The sequence below is a fragment of the Malus sylvestris genome, chromosome 7 (genome assembly GCF_916048215.2).
Source record: "Malus sylvestris chromosome 7, drMalSylv7.2, whole genome shotgun sequence".
NCBI lineage: Eukaryota > Viridiplantae > Streptophyta > Magnoliopsida > Rosales > Rosaceae > Malus > Malus sylvestris.
The window spans coordinates 16,279,678-16,302,512 of NC_062266.1; positions in this window are offsets into that span (position 1 = coordinate 16,279,678).

Below are 22,835 nucleotides of genomic sequence, written 5' to 3' on the forward strand. Positions count from 1 at the left end.
GCAAGCGCTTCTTGGGAGGCAACCCATGCAAATAAAGAGGACCTAGGCAGCTCCGGCATCATAATCAGATTTGCGTTTCTAAACCCTACTCTTTATTGCTTTTACTTTGCCATATTTGTCATGTTTGCTAGTTGTGTTATTTGCTTGCTTTTGTGTGAGTCTATGTTTGAAACATTGAGGACAATGTTTGGTTTAAGTGTGGGGGGGTACACAAAGTGTTTTTGTGTCAAATTCGTAGGATTTTACCACCTAACATTTCAAAGGTTGTTTTTCATTGTTTTTAAGTGTTTTTAGAAAGTTTGGATGTGTTTTTATGTAGCTTTACCAAAAAATCCGAAAATTCAAGAAAAAAATAGAAAAAGTTTTGAAAAAACCCAAAAAGAGTCGTTTTAAAGTTGTTTTTGTGTGTTTGTTTGTGTCTTAGGGTACCTTGCAACACAATGATGAGGATTCGGTTTGTAATTGCATGATTGTTAAAGAGAGTTATAAACATGGATGAAAGTTTGATTTACTCTTTGGTTTATGCTTGGTTGTGGTTATAACTTATGACTTCACATGTAATCATAAAGAAAAAAATCAGTTTTTGTAACATGCTTGAAGGAAGGAACTCAAACAAACGCTACAACCTTGTGAGACTTGAGCCTAAATGTTTATTTGGAGAGTTAAAATCTGTGCATTCTTGTTTTCTAAAGTCGTTGCATGATCTCATTATTCTTTGCTTGGTTACTACTTAGAAGGCGTTTCATCATTTAGTTCCAAACACTAGAACTCATGCCAATGTCATTCAAAACATGTTATTGAATTGCATAACACATATTCAAGATGAAGTTGTTTAGTAGTACCACCATAGCCAAAAAGCCTTCATTCCATGCATTTGTTTTTGTAGGTTTAACCCCGTTGAGCCTTGTTTAGCCTATGTTGTTTGTTAACCCACATTATCCTTACCTAGCCTAGATTAGGACCATCCATACCTTTGTTCTTGAAGCATAGTAATAAATGACTCACAATGAATTCCTTTTGGTCATTATTGGCAGAAAATAAGTGTGGGGGAAGTGAGTTTTGTTGTGGGTGTGCCAAAGTCTTGAATGAGGCATGAAAAAGAAAAAAAAATGAAATTCGTGGAAAAGGAAAAAGAAAAAGAAAAAATGTGAAAAGTATGAAAAAGAGTTGAAAAGATGTGAAAAAGAGTTCTAAAGTGTTGATTGTTGAAGAAAGGGTCCAAAAAGTTGCATTTGACCCTAAATATGCATGCGTATTCCCCTTTGTGTTTAAAGTTGTTTTCTGCACTCTAAAGTGAATTTTAAGTGTCAATTTCATTGCTTTGCTTACTATTGTTTTAAGAACGTTTGTTTATCCTTTATCCTTCTTTGTTAGCCAATACCCCAAGCCCCGTTACAACCCTTTACTTTAATCTTGAGTGTTATGTGTTTCAATTTGTGGAGTTTAACATTGGTATGAGCATATGGTGTCACTGGTTCTCGCATCTAAGTAGTAGCATTCCATTCATGAGATCATATTTAAACATGTTGTTAACTCTGGAAAGTGCTTCCTTTGTCATACATATATGTGAGCATTTGTTTTCATATTTACATCAATCTTCTCACATATAACTAGTATAGGGTGTGTAGTCAGAAATTCTGTGTGAAAATTGAGTGCATATCTAGTAAGGAATTGAGCAAATTCTCTAAGGCATGTTACTACATTCAAAACAACGTTTTAATTGGTTATTTGTGAACTAATAAGTAGTGACTATGATTAAGTATGTGCTTAAGCGTAAAGATGGCTAAAATCTGTGGGAATGATGATTTTTAACATGTCATGTGCATTGGAAATCCCTGAGGCGATTGTTGGAAGGTTTAGGTTGTGTTTTACTCGTTTTGTTTCGTTTATTTACTTTGTTTCGTTTTGTTTTGCTCGAGGACTAGCAAAAGCTAAGTGTGGGGGAATTTGATAGGAGCATATTTATGCGCCTTAGTTAGTTAGTTCTTATGCATTTATGTTGTGTTTTCTTAGTTAAATTAGTCTTTTAAGCTATTGTCATGTGTTTTCAGCTTTTAGAGACAAAGTGAGCAAAAGGAAGCAATTTGGAGCATTTTGGAGCAAAATTGGGCTAGAATGGAGTTCATGCATATGTAGCACAAGGGATGGACGAATTTGAAGGATTGATGAAGCTAGGAATGTGTTTTGAAGTTGAAGAATTGAAGATACAAAGTTTCCTAGTTGAAGTAGGAAAGGGCTTACACGAAGAATTCCTAAATGGAGAAGGATTCCTAATCAATGTAGGAGTCCTAAATGAAGATGGATTCCTAGAGACATGAAGTTTCCTACTCAAGCAAGGTTTCCTACATGAAGAAGAAGAATTAAAGCCAAAGAATCAGCTCAAGATAAGGAATCTATCCAAAACCTCATCCATAACCTTATCTTAGCTTAACTTATCCAAACAAACCTTATCCTATCTTATCTTATCCTAATCCTAAATTATCCACATTCCAGCCACTTAGGAGGGTTTCTAACTAGATTAGGATGCTTAAAATGGGATTTCTAGAAGACCTAATCCTTTCCTACAAAGGTGCCACACCTTATCCCTTGTTTTTCTAGAAATCAGCCACAAAATAACCTTTCTAGAAGGCCTTATCCCTTCTCCTACAAAAGTGACGCCCCAAACCTTTCTAGGACTCCCAGAAACCTGATTATTCCTTTCCCCCTTGGTTTCTAAAAGCCTTAGCCTTTTCCTTCAAGGATTGTGTGTTATTATCCTATACAAATTAGGCTTTTAAATCCTTTTCCTTTGCTACATAGGGGCTGCGAATTTCAGCCTATAAATACCACCCTTTGCTGCACCATTTAGTCACCATCCTCTACCATATTTTCACTACACCATTCACCCAAACATACCTTGTGTGCCGTGAGTTTGCAAGGAGAAGAAGGAAGACAACTTGGAGCCGTGCATGCCATTCAAGGAGCTTGGATTGTGGAGCGTTTCTAGGTGTTTTCTATCTTTGTTTTAATGTTTAAATTTATTTATCTTTGTTTATTTGCGAGTATGAGGAACTAAACCCCCCTTGGCTAGGGGGGGATTCGAAACCATGATTATGCTTGCTATATGATTTGATTACTTTTAATTGCGTTTCATAAGTTGTGATTTCAATTTGCTTATCTATGTGAATTAAAACTTATTCTTGTATGTTGATTGAGGGTCGACACTTAGTTTGCATGCATGAATTTGATGCTAGGATATAAGGGAATTTCACCTAATCGTTATGAACTTATATTCACAAGTAGTAAAGGTTGTTGATCACAATCGTGTTAAGTAAATTCTTGGCATAAGTTTCATGCAATCATAGTAACAAGTGCTTCGTCAATGCTTATGGTTTTCATAGAACTTAATGATTCTTGCTTGTATCTCTATTATGCAATCATGTAGGGGACTTGTGGGGAATGCTTTGGGTTGTCGTATGCAATCATCCAATTCAATAACATTAGGAAAATCTGAAGGTTAATTTAAGCGGACCTAATTAACTTGGGGCGTTGGGAATTCATGGTTTATTGAAAAGCAATTAGAGATCGTTTTATATGCAAGTGTGACATGTGTGGAGATGAACCCCTTAGCTAGCCTTCCATCCATCCATTTAAACCAAATTCGTTTTAGAGTCTTTTCAATTTACAAAGTTTTGTTTTGTTTTCAAAATTCGTCCAAAATCAATCCCCCTTTAGTTTTAAGTGTCATATTAGTTAGAAACCCATTTAGTTTGTGTTTTTAGGTGTCTTGAGTCAAGTTTAAACCAATTTTCGTCCAAATTCTTCCCTAGTGTCCAAAACTGCCCAGAAAGTGGTTTTAAGGCAGTTTTGAGTGTTTATTTGCTGTTTTGAGTCTTTTGGTTTGTTTTAGTGTTTTAAAGTTTAGTTTTACATTCTTTGAGTCTAGTTAGTGTTTTAAACTTGTTTTTACGTTTTTGAGTCAAGTCCAAGTGATTTTGCAATCCCTCCTAATCCCCGGCCTAGAACGATCCCTACTTACATACTTGCTACAATTGATAAAAAGAGGGTTAATTTGAGTGTCAACATAATTTTCACATCAAATTCTCTAAGGCATGTTACTACATTCAAAATGTTGTTTTAAGGATAGTTAAAATCTATGTGAGTAGTGATTTTTAATACGTCATGTGTCATTGGAAATCCCTGAGGCGAATGTTGGAAGGTCTAGGTATTGTTTTGTTTATTTTGTTTTGCTCGAGGACTAGCAAAAGCTAAGTGTGGGGGAATTTGATAGGAGCATATTTATGCAATTTAGTTAGCTTGATTCTTGCATTTTCATAATTAGTTTGTGCTTATTTTAGTGTTTTAAGCTATTTTCATGTGTTTGTAGGTCCCAATGACAAAGTTGGCAATAAAGTGCAAATTGGAGCATTTTGAAGCAGTTTTGGGCACCAAATGGATAACATATGAATGTAGCAAGATGGATGGATGAATTTGAAGTTCAAGATGCTAGGAATGTGCTGAAAATATGAAGAAAATAAATCCAAGACAAAGAAGATAAGGAATCAACACAAAAGAAGGAATATTATCCAAAACCTTATCCAACCTTATCTTATCTTATCTTATCCTAATCCTATCCTACCTTAATTCCAGCTGCAAGGGGGGATTATTTTCAGACTTGGACACATAAAAATATGACTCTAGAAGCCTTATCTCATCTCCTACAAAAGTGGCGCCTCATTCCTTCTAGAACCCCTATTTAGGTGCCACATCCTTTAAGCTTTAGAACCTGCAACCCTAATCTTTTTCCCTCTTGAATTAGGTCAAATTTATCCTTTTCCTTGCAGGAATTTGTGCCGCACTTTTCTAACCTAATTCCCCTTGGTTTCTAATTGTTTTAACCCATTCCACTTAGGTTTTGGTTACTATCCTATTCCTATTCAGCCATGCCGTGCCTAGCCCTATATATACACATCTATGCGCCTATTTTAGAACCACCACCCTCTACCATATTCTTCTACACCACACACCCATATATTCATATACAATTCAGAGAGAATGAGCCCTTTACCGTGCCTTGTCATTCACATTGGATTGTCGAAGCGTTCTTAGTTATTTTCTATCTTTTACTTTTAATGTCTAATTTAATGTTATCTTCAGTTTCTAAAGACATGTGGAACTACTTTCTTTATAGTTAGAGGTGAATTCGAAGCCATGATTATATGCTTTATATGAATTGATTACATCCAGTTATTATTTCGTGAGTCTTGAATGTGATTTGCTTATCTGAGTTATTAAAACTTGTTTATGTATGTTGATTGAGGGTCGACACTTAGTTTGCATGCATGAATTTGATGCTAGAGTATAAGGGAGTTTCACCTAATCATTATGAACTTATAGTTACAAGTAGTGGAGGTCACTAGTCACGATCGTGTTAAGTGAATCCTTGGCAAGAGTATCATGCTTTTCATAGTTACAAATGCCTCGTCAATGCTTATGGTTTTCAAAGAACTTAATAACCTTTGATATGTTTTCTATCATGTTTTTCATAGTTAGGGAACTTGAGAAGGATAATTTGGTTGTGATGTGTATCCCCTCCAATTCAATGAAATAAGAAAAATTTGATGGTTAATTTGTGCTGTCACGGTTAACTTGGGGTGTTGTCATTCATGGTTTAAAGGAACAATACTGGAAATTGGTTCATATGTATATGTCATGCGTGGAGAAGGACCGTTTAACTAGCCTTTCACTGTTTTTTAATTCACCAATTTCGTTTTCTTAGAGTGTTTTATGCAAAGTTTCTGTTTTAAGTTTTAAATTCTTCAAAAACAATCCCCTTTTCATTAAGTCTTGTTAGTTGAGTCATAATCTGTTTTCTTTTAGTCTTTTGAGTCAAGTTAAGTTTTATTTTCGTCCAATTCACTTGTTAGGTCTAGAATTGAGTCTTTCTTATTGTTTGTTGCTGTTTTGAGTGTTTTGAGTCAGTTTTGAGTCTATAGAGTCTAGTTTAGTGTTTTTGAGTCTTATTTGTGTTGATTAGCATCCCTAATTAATTCCCGGTCTAGAACGATCAATACTTACATCTTTACTACAATTGTCAACAATAAGGTTTAATTTCTGTGTCAAGTTAATTCTCACATCAATAACTTATTGGGTCATTATCGGGTGACCCATTAACAGGTATACACGAGGGTAACACATGGGTAACCCGTTTCGACCTGTTAAGAAAAAATTTATTTTGATAATTTTAAAGTTTAATTACTAAAAGATTTATTATAAAATACAATAGCCATATTAATATATACAATATATTCTATATTAACTATATAGTTTTGTATTATTATTCTATATAAGTTAAAAAAAAAAGTTTTAGTCATTATTTATTTTTATTATGAGAGTTCCTTATTATCGTTACTAGGATAAATGTTACTTAACATGTTATTGTCCAAAATTAAAATAAACTAATATAGTATTTGCATAGGCAAGAACTAAGAAGACATACATACAAGTATGAAAAATGTGAAAGAATATATAAACACTCGTGATTCATCATTATTCCTCCATGAGTAGATAATGGTTACACTTACATTATCGTTTAGATTTTTAAAATCCTCCAAACCTTCATGAATAATGTTTTTTATTTGAGGGCAAAATTAATAAAATTAATAATAATTATTGTAGAAGTGTAAAAAATGTAAAAAAAAAAAAAAAAATACAATCACTCATAGTGATAAACTTTACAACTTTCATAAAGGGGTCAGCTTCGAAATCCAACACTATAATTCATAAACCTTAAATTTATGTTTAATCGTCGATTGCCATTTACGCTTTATTGTTCTTACTGAATTTCATTTTTTAAATTTTCTTTTTCTGAAAACATGATCATCTGGCGAATGTAAGAAGATGAACGGTTTAGATCTTTGATATCACGTTTCGATATTTACGGTTAACTAAAATATGAGTCGATGTCATATAGTTTGTAGAAACTTTATAAACATCAAGCAATATTTTCACTAACCGTAAAACCTTGAATATAATATCAACGAACCAAACCGTTCATCTTCCTACACCCTCTAATAGATCAAGTTTTCAAAAAAGAAAATATGAAAAAACAAAATTTGATTAGAACAATGAAGCATAAATGTAAACAACAATCAACGGTTAAATTTTGTTCTATGATTTATATGATTATAGTGGCCAATTTCGAAGTTAAGCTCTTCATGAAAGTTGTAAAGCTTGTCATTACGAGCGTTTATATATATTTTCTATATTTTTTACACTTCTACATTAATTAAAAAACTATTAAAGACTTTAGGTAAGTGAAAATATACTTAAAAGAAAATTGTGTTTTTATGTTTTGGATGTGACAATATGGTATGTATGTACTTATTTAGTATTATGTTTTTCATTTGATTATTTATTGATTTAAAATATATTTTCCTTAACGGGTAACGGGTTGGGTCATATTACTCGTTAATATTATCGGGTCGATTTCGATTCGGGTCATTTTACCCGTTTATTTTAATGGGTGTTATACGACACGACCTGTTAAGATATCGGGTATGACACGAAAACGACACGAACACAAAAAGCATGACACGAATGCCAGGTCTATCTACAGCCCTTAAAGAAGCAAACTAATTCAAGATTAAGTCTCGACAATGATGCGCAAAATTACTTGACACACAAATTAAACCCTCTTTTTGACAATTGTAGTATAGATGTAAGTAGGGTATCGTTCTAGGCCGGGGATTAGGAGGGATTGCTAATCTATTCTAAATTAATTTAAAAATATTAAACAAGATTCAAGGACACAAAACTAGGCTAAAAACTCTAATAACTCGAAACACACTTAGAATGACTCAAAATAATGAAAACAATCAAATTAGACACTAGGAACTGAAATGGAAGGAAATTGAATTAAAAGACTAACAACAATGAAAACTAACTAAATAATATAATTTAATAATGGATGGGTGTTTGGTTTTGATGAAAAGTAAATTAAACTTAATTAAATTACAGAATTGACAAAAACATAAAATTAAGGTAAAATGATAAATGATGGATTAGCTAGAGGGTTCTTCTCCACACATGTTATACTTGCATACAAAATGATTTCCAGTTGCTTTTCGATAAGCTATGAATACTCAACGCCCCAAATTAACCGTGAATTGCACTAATTAACCCTCAGTTTTTCCACAAGTTATTGGGTTGGATGATTGCATACGACAACCCAAAACATTCCCTACAAGTTCCCTACATGAGTTGCATAATAGAGATACAAGCAAGAATCATTAAGTTTTATGAAAAACATAAGCATTGACGGGACACTCGTTACTATGATTTGCATGAAACTTATGCCAAGAATTTACTTAACGTGATTGTGACTAGCAACCTTTACTACTTGTGAATATAAGTTCATAACGATTAGGTGAAATTCACTTATATTCTAGCATCAAATTCATGCATGTAAATTAAGCGTGCACTCTCAACCAACATACACAAATCAGTTTTTATACGAACGGATAAGTAAATTGAATTCACAACTTATGAAATCACAACCAAAGGTAATCAATTCATATTACAAATATAAACATGGCTTTGAATTAACCTCTAGCCAAAATAAGTTTATTTATACATTATTAAAACAGAAATAAAATAGAAGTTTGGAAAGATTAAACCGAGAGAGAAGAGTGTTTCTGTCTGTGCCTCTCTCCAATCCCTGCCTTCTGACATGTGCCATGCACACTGTCTCCCCCCTGCATTCCGTGGACTTGGCTTCTGCTCTGCACGTCAGCTCCCTAGTCTCTCCTTTCTGCCCTTTCTCACGCTGCTCAAAAGCAGCTGTATTCCTCCTGGTGCTGCCTCTCCTTCCTTGCGTCTCTGCGAGCTGCCCAAAGGCAGCCCTCTCTCCCGCTTCCCCCCTTCTCACCGAGGCCCCTCTCGCTGCCCAAAGGCAGCACCTCGTCTGGACCCTCTCTCCCCTCGTTTTCTCTCCGCAGCTTCACGCTGCCCAAAGGGCAGCCCTCTGCCTTCCACCAATTCCCCCTTCTCCCCTCTCTCCCTCGCACGTCTCACCTTATTCTCTTCTATCTTCTGTTTGGCAGCCTCGCTGCCCTCCACTTCTATTATTTTATTGTTTTCTTTCTTTTCTTTGGCAGCCCCCCACTTCTGACCTGCCCTTCTCTTCTTTTTTTTATTCTTTTTCCGCACCCTCTCCTATCCTTCACGCTTTGCCAGCTGCAAGGGCCCGCGTCTCTGCTTTTTCCTGCACGTCCTCTTCTTTCCTATCCCCGCATGCACCCTGCGACAGCCCCTTGGGCTCTTGGATCCCGCGTCTCCCTTCCATTCACGTTTTTCCTGGTTTTCCACCTGGCAGCCTCGCTGTCTTCTTCCCATTCCACCTTCCCCCCGAGTCTTCTTTTCACGCCTCCAGCTTCCTCTTTCTATTTTTCTATTCCATCTCTCTCTTGGATCCTTTGGATTCTTTTTCCGTTTCTTTAGTGCACATTCTGTCCACTACTCGTGTAATCATCCTTTCCACTGCCTTTGTTTATTTTGTTTTCTTTCTGTTTCATTTTCTTCTTTTTGCTTAAAATTGATCCTACAACAAAATTAACTACACATTAACACAAGATAAGGTAAACTGCCACAATTTTAACACAAAAACATCACAAAGACTATAGAAATGGATGGTATATATGTATGAAATATATGAGTGATCAGACAACCCTTGAGTGAGAACATTAACATTCCAGGACTTCAAAACACGTTTCCTAAAGTCCATGCCACCCCAAATCTGCAAGGATCCTTCCTTGCCGCAAATCTGCAAGGATCCTTCCTTGCCGCAATTCCCTTTCCCTTTCTCTTCCAAAATCTGCACATATCCCTCTTTCTTACCTATTTTCTGACCCAAAATTGCATTACCCTTTTGTCTCAATCCTTGCCGCACAAGGGGAGAGGATTCTTACCTATTTTGTGACCCAAAACACATTCCTAAATTTGTCCTACACTCTATTCCGAATTTCCTTTCCTATTCTCTTTAATTCCTGCACCTTTCTTGCCTATTTTCCATTGATTTCTGATTCCAAATTTAATAAATTCGTAGCCCTTCCTTTCCCTATAAATAAGACCCCTTTCTGACCATTCTAAGCACTCCACCCTTCACCATAACCAACCTATATCCATCCACCACCACAAATCACCACAAAAACCTTCAACCATCCCTTGTGCCGCAACAAAGAAGAAGGAAGGAGACCCTTGGACGTGCTTTCCATTCAAGACGTTGGATTGTTGGAGCGTTTCTAGGTGTTTTCATTCTTTGTTTTCAATGTCTAAATTTATGTATCTTTGTTTTGCGTTTATGAGGAACTAAGCCCTTCTTGGCTAGGGGGCTATTCAATACCATGATTATACTTGCATTATGAGTTGATTACCTTCAGTTGTTATTTCATAAGTTGTGAATTCAATTTGCTTAACCGTTTGATTGATAACTTATTCTTGTATGTTTATTAAGAGTGCACACTTAGTTTTCATGCAAGGATTTGAAGCTAAAATATAAGGGAGTTTCACCTAATAGTTACAAACTTATATTTGCAAGTAGTGGAGGTCGCTTATAAACGATCGTGTTAAGTGAATTCTTGGCAAAAGTTTCATGCTTTTCATAGTTACAATTGCCTTGTCAATGCTTATAGTTTTCATGAAACTTAATGATCTTTGATTGTACCTTTATTGTGCTTTTCACGTAGGGGACTTTTAGAGAATGCTTTGAATTGTTGTATGTGCTTTCCCATCCAATTCATTAACTTAAGGAGAACTTGAAGGTTAAAAAAGTGCTGTCACAGTTAGCCTAGAGTATTGATTTTCATGACTTATTGAGAGAAGCAATTGGAAATCAATTTGAATGCAAGTGTATCATGTGTGGAGAAGAACCCTCTAGTTACCCCATATCTCATCAATTCACCTAAATTTGCTTAAGAATCTATTTAAATTGTTCTTGTTTTAATTTACTTATTTTTGTCCAAAACCAAACCCCCTTTACTTTGTTAAGTCATATTAGTTAGAACTTGTCTTAGATTGTGTTTTTAAGTGTTTTGAGCCTTTAGAAACCCAAATTTCGTCCAAATTGTGTTTAGAGCTCAAAACTGCCCAGTTTGTGTTTTTAGGCAGTTTTGAGTGTTTTTAGCTTGTTTTGAGTCTTTTGAGTTTGTTTTGAGTCTTTTGAGTCTAGTTAAGTGTTTTAAAGCTTAGTTTTATCTATTTGAGTCAGTTTAGAGTGTTTAGCAATCCCTCCTAATCCCCGGTTTAAGAACGATCCCTACTTATACATATACTACAATTGTCAACAAGAGGGTTTAATTTGTGTGTTAAGTTAATTTACGCACCACATGTGGCACAAATCAAGCAAAGGAAGCTTAAAACTTCCCAAAAATTCAGCCAAAGAGAGAAAACCTCTCTTATAAAAAAGGGCAAGGGTTCAAAGTGTTCTCAAAACCAGAAAGAAGACATCTTCATAAAACAAGCAAGAATTGAAGGTTGCTCACAAAATAGGCAAGAAGGCCTGATCATTTCAACCAAACGAGTAAAGTGGTTGAAATTAAAAGACAAAACATGCCCCAATTCTCCCATGGATAAGGACATATATCAAAGCCAAATCCACCCAAGGGCAAGCCTTGAGAAGTCTATAAATACAAGATCCTCTCACAAGTATAGGGGTCGAAAAATCTCTACACAAAAGAACCTCTGTCAAACCTTTGAAGACTAATACACTGCCAAAGCTTTATTCAAAGAACATTTAACCAAGGCCGAAGCACTTCCTTGAAGAATCAACAAGCACTTGTGCCAATTCCTTCAAGACTTTGTTGCAAGCTTATAAACTTGTAGCAACATTCGTTTCAAGATCAAGTCGCCAAGATCCTTGAAGCAACAAAATACTGCATCAAATACTACCTTTGCCTCACCTTTGAGGTGAAGATCATCCACACGTTTGTTTCAAGCTCAAAACTTGAAGCAATCGTTCAACTGTTCGTTTGAGATCAAGTCATCAAGACCTTGGGATCAACGATCAAGCATCTATATCAAATTTGAAGGATTAATTAGAGGAAAAATTGTAAACGGAGATTGTAACCTACAAATTCAAATCAATACAAATCTACTTTGTACAAGTGTTCTCGTTTCATTCATTACAAGAATCTTCATGTTTACATAACCAAAGCGTCCACCACAAAGTTAGCTTATTTGACTGTATGTGACACACCTCGACCCGGAATGTCCACTAGGACTCCGAATCAAGCTGTGTTGGCCGACACCTAGAAGGTGACGAAGCCATAAAGTGTAATGATGTGGAAAATGTGAATAAATTTAAACCTAAAAGTATCTAAGTATAAGAGTGCGCTGGTGAGCGAGAATGAACCCATATCACATGTGATGTCAGAGCATAAGTAAAGTACAGTAAAGTGGTTTGAGAATTATACCATCAGAGGTAGTCTCCAATACCATATTTGCCAAGAATCCTTGTCGATACGAAAGCTGAGATGCTAAAATTTGGAGGGGCGCAAAACAAGGGTGAGTGGGCCTGAAAATAAAGTTTTAATAAAAACATTTTGAAAACGTTATAACCCATCTCCGTAAAACAAGTATAGTTTCCAAAATAAACATACTACGTGTAGTAAGAAAATACCAACCGTAGCTTGCAAAATCACAAGATTGCCATACGTCACAATATTGCATAAATGAACATATAACAACCAATATCACATAACCTCGCATAAGCAAACATATCATATCGGGTGCTCATCGATACAGGCTAACACACGAGTTCATGCAAACGTATTCTAACATGAACAAGATTGGGTGTAATAATAATATACGCTCTAGTACTACAATCACGTGAAGGTTGGCGCTATGCACAGTACATACGAGTCAAATTTACCTATTGCAACCTGTACGGATTGGTACTTACAATGGATCCAAAGTGAGCGTACGGTGCGATGTGCACGTACACGTGAAAGACTGGCCCTGGCCTGGGCGAGTACTAACACTAGTGCAGCAAACAATGAACAGATAGCATAAATGTAGTCATGCCACAGTGACTCGACAACTCTAATCAACATCACATTATTCATGAACATAAATATAATTAAGGCATTCCCTTATAGTAAGCTTACCTGAGCATCCCGTTTGATTATTTCATACGTTCCAACAATAAGGCATTTCTTATAACCGTTACTTTAATCATGGCAATCTCGTAGAGAATTTATTAATATTTGTATATATGGAAACTAACAAATATATATATATAAAGAAAAGACCCACTCATAGATCATGTTGTTGGGTCGAAGATAATAATCGCACCTAAGAATAATATTAGAACCCATTAGTAAAACTCCACTAAGACAATTAAATGGACTCGGGACGTCGAAATTAGCCTAGGAAAGTTTCCAAAAAATTATCGAAAAAGCCAGCATAAGGAATATTCCAAAGAATATTATAAGAATATTCCAGGATTCCTGAGAATATTCCAAATCCATCTCAAAAATGTGTTTGGGCCAAATCTGGCCCACGGATCGGTGCTTGAGACTTGGGTCAGGCCTACATGGGTTCGATTAGGCCCCGCAACTGTGTTGGGTCAGTTTCCAGGTTCGGGCCCTTTTTTCTTTTTGTTTTCTTTTTCTTCTTCTCCAACTGGTTGCCATTGCAATCACCGAGATAGTCCCACCTCCGACTACCCAAAACCTTCACTAAACCTAGCTAAGTAATATACCAAAATGAAGATCAAGGAACATGGGTTCGAATTTTAACCTTGGTTTTCTCGACCGTGGCCGGAGTTGGCTGAAAAACACTTGCAAATGCTTCGGGTCTCCCAGAAAATCTGGGAAGTTTTCCCTAGTTGCTTCTGCACTTAATGATATGAGCATATTTATGCGACTTAGTTGGCTTGTTCTTGTGCATTTATGTTGTTATTTCTTAGTTGATTTAGTATTTCAAGCCATTTTCGTGTGGTTATAGGTACAAAGGGTTAAAGAGGCAAAGAAGTGCATTTTGGTGCCTTTTGGAGCAGTTTTGGGCATGGAATGGATATCACATGCATGGAGCAAAGTGGTTGGATGAAATTAAAGATCTAAACAAGCTAGGAATGTGCCAAGGAAAGGAAGAAAATAAATTGAGGACCAAAGAAGACAAGGAAACCATTAAGAATGAGGAAAGACTAGTCAAACTTGACTTATCTTGTCGTTACCTTTCCTAATCCTAAATTACCAAAGATTTAGTCACACGAAGGGTTCCTAAATATTTTGGGACATTTCATTACACATTCTACAAGTCCTAAACCTGCCCCAAAAGTCCAAGCCATACCATCATTCACCATTTCTCTTCCTTGTCGTGCAAGGGAGCCATTCTTTTCCTATATTTTATGCCATAAATCACTCCATTCTAACACCCTGTCGTGCACATTCATCCATGTTCCCTCCTTGCACTCATTTGCTGCACCATTCCTCTTCCTTTCCTTTGTTTACCATGTGCACAATATCCTTTCACCTCCTTGCACTCATTGATTCACCATTTACTCACCTTTCCACCCATGCCATGCATAATCACCCTTGTCCCCTTCATCCACCAGATTTCTTGCACTCATTTCATGCACCATTATACTCATTATCCCTCCTTGCCGTGCACCACCCTTGTCTCCTTCATTATTTCTGATTTCATGCACCAAAACATTGAATCATTGCACTCAATTGTTGTACATTCCTTGTCCCCTTCACCCATCAGATTTCATACAACTTTTACCTCCACTGCATGCACTCATTGATGCACCATCCATCACCTTTGGAATCCCATGCTGTGCATCATGACTCAACATGCACCCTTGACTCATTTCTGCACCATTCCACCTCCCTTTCCTTTCTCTATCATGTGCACAATCATTCATGTTCCCCACTTGCACTCATTGCTGCAACACCACTCCATTTTACCCCCCATGCTTTGCATCATTACTTTATTTTCACCCTTGAATCACTGCACACACCACCATTTTACCCTCCTTGCCGTGCACTTCCTCTATAAAAGGAAGTGTGTGTGGCAGCCATATAGTTTAGTTTTTGCTTGATCATTCATCCCCATTTCAATACAACCTTCATCAAAACACATCCATTCATCTTCACATCCATTCCTCCATACAAAAAAACCTTCAAACACTCACCAACACCTTGTGCCATAGCAAAGGAAGGCAAGGAAAATGCTTGGATACGCTTGTTGTCCAACTTGGATCGTTAAAGTGTTTAGGTGTTTTCTTTCTTTTGTTTCCAATGTTTAAATTCATTTTCTTTTGTTTTGTTGTGAACATGAGTGGCTAAACCCCTCTTGGCTAGGGGTGATTTCAAAGCCATGATTATGTGTGAATATGATTTGATAAATTCCAGCTATGAACTCTTGAATCGTGAATGTAATTGGCTTAACTATTTGATTGATAACTTATTTGTATTTGTTGATTGAGGGTCGACACTTAATTGGCATGCATAAATCCGATGCTAGAATATAAGAAAGTTTCCCATAATCATTACAAACTTATATTCCGAAGTAGTGGAGGTCGCTTATAAACGATCGTGTTAAGTTTAATTCTAGCATGAGTGATATGATGTCATAGTTGCAAGCGCTTTGTCAATGCTTATGATTTTCATTAAATGTAGTGATCTTTGATTGTATCTCTATTATGATGTCAAGTAGGGAACTTTTGCAGAATGTTTTGGGTTGTCGAATGATGTCATTCAATCCAATAAAACAAGGAAAATCTGAGGGTTAACTAGTGATGTCATAGTTAATTTAGGGCATTGTCATTCATAATTCAATGAAGTAGTAACTGGAAATCGAGTTGTTTGCATACATGTCATGTGTGGAGAAAAAGCCTCTAGCTATCCCATCCATCATCTTATTTCTCAAATTTGTTTTACAATCTGTCTAGTTTTTCATACTTGTTTCTTTGTTTCAACTTCATCCAAATCAAAACCCTCCCTTTTAGTTTCTTGTTTCAAAGTGTTTCAAATCTATTTTAGTTTGTGTTTTTAAGTGTTTTGATTCAAGTAAAAGTCAATTTTTGTCCAAAGTCATTCCTAGTGTCTAGTTTAAGTTTATTTAGTTGTTTTAAGTTGTTTTGAGTATTTTAAGTTTTCTTTGAGTCTTGTGAGTCTTGTTAAGTGTTTTTAAGTTTAGTTTTATGTTTTTGATTCAGTTTAGAGGTTATTAGCAAGCCCTCCTAAGCCTCGGTCCAGAACGATCCCTACCTATACTTATACTACAATTGTCAAAAGAGGGTTTGATGTGAAAATTAACTAGCACTCAAATTAACCCTCTTTTTATCAATTGTAGTAAGTATGTAAGTAGGGATCGTTCTAGGCCGGGGATTAGGAGGGATTGCAAAATCACTTGGAATTGACGCAAAAACGTAAAAAAACAAGTTTAAAACGCTAACTAGACTCAAAGAATGTAAAACTAAACTTTAAAACACTAAAACAAACCAAAAGACTCAAAACAGCAAATAAACACTCAAAACTGCCTTAAAACCACTTTCTGGGTAGTTTTGGACACTAGGTAAGAATTTGGACGAAAATTGATTTTAACTTGACTCAAGACACCTAAAAACACAAACTAAATGGATTTCTAACTAATTTGACACTTGAAACTAAAGGGGGATTGATTTTGGACGAATTTTGAAAACAAAACAAAACTTTGTAAATTGAAAAGACTCTAAAACGAATTTGGTTTAAATGGATGATGGAAGGCTAGGGGTTCATCTCCACACATGTCACACTTGCATATAAAACGATTTCCAATTGCTTTTCAATAAACCACGAATTCCCAACGCCCCAAGTTAATTAGTTCCGCTTAAATTAACCTTCAGATTTTCCTAATGTTATTGAATTGGATGATTGCATACAACAACCCAAAGCATTCCCCACAAGTCCCCTACATGATTGCATAATAGAGATACAAGCAAGAATCATTAAGTTCTATGAAAATCATAAGCATTGACGAAGCACTTGTTACTATGATTGCATGAAACTTATGCCAAGAATTTACTTAACGCGATTGAGATCATCAACCTTTACTACTTGTGAATATAAGTTCATAACGATTAGGTGAAACTCCCTTATATCCTAGCATCAAATTCATGCATGCAAATGAAGTGTCGACCCTCAACCAACATACACAAATCAGTTTTAATTCTTGTAGATAAGCAAATTGAATTCACAACTTATGAAACGCAATTAGAAGTAATCAAATCATATGGCAAGCATAAACATGGTTTCGAATTCCCCCCTAGCCAAGGGGGGTTTAGTTCCTCATGCGTACAAAACAAAGATAAATAAGTTTAAACATTAAAATCCAAAGAAAGAAAACACCTAGAATGCTCTAACTTGACAGCAAGTGCATCCAAGAATCCTCCTTCCTCCTTGCTGCGCAGAGAACTTGTGGACAGGTTTTTGGGGTTATTTGTGATGTAGAATGGATGGGGGATGTGTGGTGGTGTCTAGGGTTGATGGGTGGTGCGGCTAGGATGGTTTTTGGGCAAAAATTATGGAATATGGTGGTGCAAGGGTGCGGCAAAAGGTGAGTGTATGTTTCTGGCGTGAATGATGAATTGTGAGGGATGGATGTATGTGAAAGGGTGCGGCACACATATTTATAGGGCCCTAAAACCCTAGGTGAATCAGATTAGGCCTTCTAGAAAGCCAAATCCATCAGGAAATAGGTTAAACAATCAGATTTTGCAAGGGAAAAGGAGTCCTAGGTGCGGCAGGAAGGGATAAGACTAGATAAGGCTTCTAGAAAGCCTTGCAAGGCAAGGGAAATCATGCCTTCTAGAGGGAAAGGCACGACAAGTTTGTAGGATAAAGTATAGGGCTTAGAAGCCCTCTAATGCAAGAAAAACCTACGGCACTATTGGATAAAGGTTCTAGAACAAGGATAAGGTATCCTAAATGGATAAGGACTCCTCATTGCACTTGGAAACTTTGCCTATTAGGATTAGGAAACCTTGTCTTTGTCATTCCTTCTTCATTTTGGATTCCTTTTCCTTCTTGGACTTGGAAAACTTCTTTGTTCCTTAAAATCAAAGCCAATTAGGGATCACTTTCCTACTCCAAGTAGGAAACCTTGTTTGAGTAAGAAACTTAAGTCGTCTAGGAATTCACCTTCAATTAGGAATCCTTGATTGATTAGGACTCCTTCTTGGACTAGGATTTCATCTTCAATTTGGCTCTTTCCTACTTCAACTAGGAATCCTTGCTCAAGTAGGAATCATCATCTTCAAATCTTCATTTTCGTCCAAACCCTTGGCTCCAAATATGTGATATCCAATCCAAGCTCCATTTTGCTCCAAAAGGCTCCAAATTGCTTCTTTTTATGTAATATGCCTTTAAAACCTGAAAACACATAAAACTAGCTTAAAAGACTACTTTACTAAGGAAAAACACTATAAATGCACAAGAACAAGCTAAACTAAGGCGCATAAATATGCTCCTATCAAATTCCCCCACACTTAGCTTTTGCTAGTCCTCGAGCAAAACAAAACGAAACAAAGTAAATAAACGAAACAAAACGAGTAAAACACAACCTAAACCTTCAAACAATCGCCTCAGGGATTTCCAATGCACATGACATGTTAAAAATCATCATTCCCACAGATTTTAGCCATCTTTACGCTTAAGCACACACTTAATCATAGTCACTACTCATTAGTTCACAAATAACCAATTAAAACGATGTTTTGAATGTAGTAACATGCCTTACAGATTTTCCTCAATTCCTTACTAGATATGCACTCAATTTTCACACAGATTTTCTGACTACACACCCTATACTAGTTATATGTGAGAAGATTGATGTAAATATGAAAACGAACGCTCACATATATGTATAACAAAGAAAGCACTTTTCGGAGTTAATAAACATGTTTATCAATATGATCTCATGAATGGAATGCTACTACTTAGATGCGAGAACCAGTGACACCATATGCTCATACCAATTTTAAACTCCACAAATTGAAACACACAACACTCAAGATTAAAGTCAAGGGTTGTAACGAGGCTTGGGGTATTGGATAACAAAGAAGGGGAAAGGATAAACAAACGTTCTTAAAACAATAGTAAGCAAAGCAATGAAATTGACACTTAGAATTCACTTTAGCGTGCAGAAAACAACTTTAAACACAAAGGGGAATATGCATGCATACTTAGGGTCAAATGCAACTTTTTGGACCCTTTCTTCAACAACCAACACCTTAGAGCTCATTTTCATGCTCTTTCAACTCTTTTTTACACTTTTCACAATTTTTTCCTTTTTTTCTTCTTTTTTTCCTACGAATTTTTTTTCTTTTTCTTTTCTAACCCATGCCTCATTTACAACTTTGGCACACAATACACAAGGCTCACTTCCCCCACACTTATTTTCTGCACACCCTTGATCAAAAGGAATTCATTTTGAGTCATGCTTACTATGCTTCAAGAACAAGGGTAAGGATGGTCCTAATCTAGGCTAGGTAAGGCTAATGTGGTTAACAAGGAAAATAGGCTAAACGAGGCTCAACGGGGTTAACACCTACAAAACATAATGGAATAGGGATATACGGCTTTTGGGCTATGGTGGACACTACACAACTTAATCTTGAATATGTGTTATGCAAATCAATGACATGTTTTGAATGAAATGGGCATGAGTTCTAGTGTTTGGTTCTAAGTGATGAAACGCCTTCTAAGTAGTAACCAAGCAAAGAATAATGAGATCATGCAACGACTTTAGAAAACAAGAATGCACAGATTTTTACTCTCCAAATAAACGTTTAGGCTCAAGTCTCACAAGGTTGTAGTGTTTGTTTGAGTTACTTCCTTCAAGCATGTTACAAAAACGGATTTTTACTTTATGATTACATGTGAATTCATAAGTTATAACCACAACCAAGCATAAACCAAAGAGTAAATCAAACTTTTATCCATGTTTATAACTCTCTTTAACAGTCATGCAATTACAAACCGAATCCTCATCATTGTGTTGGAAGGTACCCTAAGACACAAACAAACACACAAAAACGACTCTTTTTGGGTTTTTAGAACAAATTTTTCAAATTTTTATGGGATTTTCGGATTTTTGACTCAAAACACATTAAAACACACCAAAACAGCTTAAAAAGGCTTAAAAACAGGAAGAAACAACATTTGAAATTATGGGTGACAAAACCCTACGAATTTGCATCAAAACACTTTGGTTACCCCCCCACATTTAAATCAAACATTGTCCTCAATGTTTCAAGCATAGACTCACACAAATAACAAACAAACAAACAAAACAACATCTAAACAACCTAACATAGCAGAAACGAAATTAACAACAAAGAGAAGAGTTTAGGAACGCAAATCTGAAATTGGAGTGCTTTCTATGTCCTCCTTTGTTGAATGCATGGGTTGCCTCCCAAGTAGCGCTTGCTTTAACGTCTTCCAGCCGGACGATGCTTCATCGAAGGTTTATGGAACCTCACGGCATGGAGGGGTTTTTCCACAACCTGTCCTACGAAATACTTTATTCTTTGGGTCCTTGAATGGGATGGGATAATGATCCTTTCTTATTGTCGTGTTTTGGTTCTCCGAATCAACACGAACTCTTCCACCACGTTGACTTCGATTAGGTACCTGCATCATACAAGGTAACAACCTATTAGTTGAAATGGGAATCGAACTTGGAATAGGTGGCTTACCTTTGTACGGCAAAGAAATGGTAGCACTATGGACAGATGCACAAGGAGTGCACTCGGCCAGATTTGGTGACTTCAAGGGTGGGGCCGTGCTCCCCTTGTTGTTCACTCCAATTCCTTCCTCGATGGTAGTTCGAGGTACTTTCGTCTTGATGAGTGTTGAACATTCCTGCCCTATATTTGCAATTACATTAATGGCACAAAAAGAACGAACAACATTAGGAGTCTCAATAAATTCAGAAACTTTAAAACAAATCATGTCACCACCAAATGCCATAGTGACTTCTCCTTTGGCCACGTCAATCTTGGTTTGAGCCGTTTTCATGAAAGGTCGGCCAAGCAACAGTGGTGGTGGTGGAGAGTGGCCTGTATCCTCCATATCGAGCACGTAGAAATCTGCCGGGAAAATCAAGTGGTCTACCTGCACCAAAACATCTTCCAAAACTCCCTTTGGATAGGCATTAGATCGATCGGCCAATTGAATAATCACACCATCATTTTTCAACTCGCCTAAATTCATAGATGCATAAACTGAATATGGCATGACGTTTATAGATGCACCTAAATCTAACATGGCGGAATCAAAGCGAGTGTTACCAATGACACAAGGAATTGTAAAACTACCTGGATCTTTGCATTTGGGGGGTAGTTTGCATTGCAACATGGCGGAGACATTCTCACTTACATGTACCACTTCTTTCTCCCGAAAACGTTTCCTTGTTGTACAAAGCTTCTTTAAGAACTTGGCATACTTCGGGATTTGCTTGATTGCATCCAAAAGGGGTATGTTGACTTGAACTTTCCTAAATGTCTCTAGAACATCTTTTGCCTCCTCTTCGTTCTTGGATTGCAAAAATCTGCTAGGAAAGGGTACATCCGGAGGAATAACATTAGAATTAAATGGAATTGGACCTTTCTTACCTGTGTTGGCCGAATTGGAATGCTTGGGTGGTTGCGGCAAGGATTGCTCAATCATTGCCGTGGCCTTTGCTTGGTCATCCTCTTCAATTTTCAACTTCTCGTCCTCCTTGGGGCCAGATTTAGATGGGTTTGGCTCGATTCCTACTTCTTTCCCACTTCTTAGCGTGATAGCCTTTGCAGATTCGAATCCACCTTTCGGATTGACCACCGTTGAGCTAGGCAACCTTCCTTTCTCACGAAATTTCCCCATGAACTCGGCAATTTGTCCCACTTGCTTCTCCAAGTTGTCCACCCTCTTGTCTTGGATTTGCCTCTCTTTGGCTTGATTTTGGACTTCCTGCGTCAAGGTAGTAAGTAATTGAAAAATCTTATCATTATCACTTGAATTACCTGCATTGCTTTGGGCAGGTTGTGCTTGGGCTTGTGGTGGTGCCAACGGCTTTTGATAGAAACCTTGGGGTTGTTGCCTAAATCCGCTTTGTTGTTGGCCTTGTTGGGGGTCTCGCCAGTTGAAATTTGGATGATCACGCCAACCGGGATTGTAAGTATTGGAAAATGGATCACCACGTGATTGGTATTGGTTTCCATATCCCACAGCATTGAGTGTCTCCCACCCTCCATTCTCTATCAATTGGGGGCACTTGTCCGTATGGTGGTTTTGCATGGAACATACGCCACAAGAAGCTACGGTTTTGACTTTTGAACCTTCCACCACCTGAGAAAGCAACGTAGTAAGGTTAGCCATTTGATTTTGAAGTTCGATTATGGCACTTACCTCATTGACTTGATGTTGCTGTGGCATGCTCCTTTGTCCAACACCTTCGTATTGTTGAGCGTTCAACGCTCGATTAGCAATCAACATCTTTGCAGCCGTAGGGGTCTTGTCCACCAATGCTCCTCCCGCTGAGGCATCTAACATTTGTCGTTCGATTGGTAGAAGTCTCTCGTAGAAATATTGTAAAAGAAGCTCCTCCTTCATTTGATGCTGTGGACATGAAGCAACAAGAGATTTAAAACGTTCGTAATACGTAGGAAAAGACTCACCTTCATCTTGTTGAATTCCACTTATCCTTTTTCGTAGGAGGATGACTCGAGAAGTTGGAAAAAACTTCTCCAAGAAGGCCCGTTTCATGCTCTCCCAAGATGTGACAGTTCCGGGAGCCAATTCATACAACCAATCTTTCGCCTTTTCCAA